This window comes from Gopherus evgoodei, chromosome 3 (genome assembly GCF_007399415.2).
Source record: "Gopherus evgoodei ecotype Sinaloan lineage chromosome 3, rGopEvg1_v1.p, whole genome shotgun sequence".
NCBI lineage: Eukaryota > Metazoa > Chordata > Testudines > Testudinidae > Gopherus > Gopherus evgoodei.
Genome location: NC_044324.1, coordinates 101,592,402 through 101,593,116, shown reverse-complemented (window position 1 = coordinate 101,593,116; position 715 = coordinate 101,592,402).

Below are 715 nucleotides of genomic sequence, written 5' to 3'. Positions count from 1 at the left end.
AGCAAAAGGTTCACTGATGTGTAACAGCACCTTCTTATAGGCCTGACAAACTCACAACACCTTGCAGACAGCTTTCATGGTATTTGTCAGAAATGATGTAAGGTGAAGTCCCTAGCAAAAGCTTGTTTACTGAACTTTATAATGCTCAGGTTTCTTCCAGACGGAGGTGAGGTGTGTATCTCTGTTGAAATGTATATTAAGCATTGTAAGCCAACACAATGGAAGCCCCATTTACATTTGAAGTCAAAAGGAGGATAGGAAGTCAATGGGAGATGAGGCACAAGACACCAGAAAGTGAACCACAGGGGTTGCCCTGTCACTGGGCGCAGATAATGAACTTTGGAAATGTAAGGAGAAGGCAAAAAGGCAGCCTGTATATCCTGCATCTGAGAAGGTCAATGGATAACGTGTTTTACATTAATGAAAATGGAATCCCAACCAGCCTCGGTTGGAAATGCTGCCCAAAGGACATTTGCGGTGAGATAAGCTTCCTTAGATAGACTAGCCTGTTTCTGTTCAGTTTAATCTCTAGAAAGCATGTTATGATTTGCTCTGTAACCCTTCCATGTCCATTATCCTTACTCACTAGCTCTTAAATTTTCATCTATTCACTACAGCTATAAATCAGGGATGTGATGTTATCCAAGAAGCTGATCCTGGGTTGAATCATTCAAGCTAGTGGGTATGCTGTTCCTATGGGGACAGCAGAGCTGGT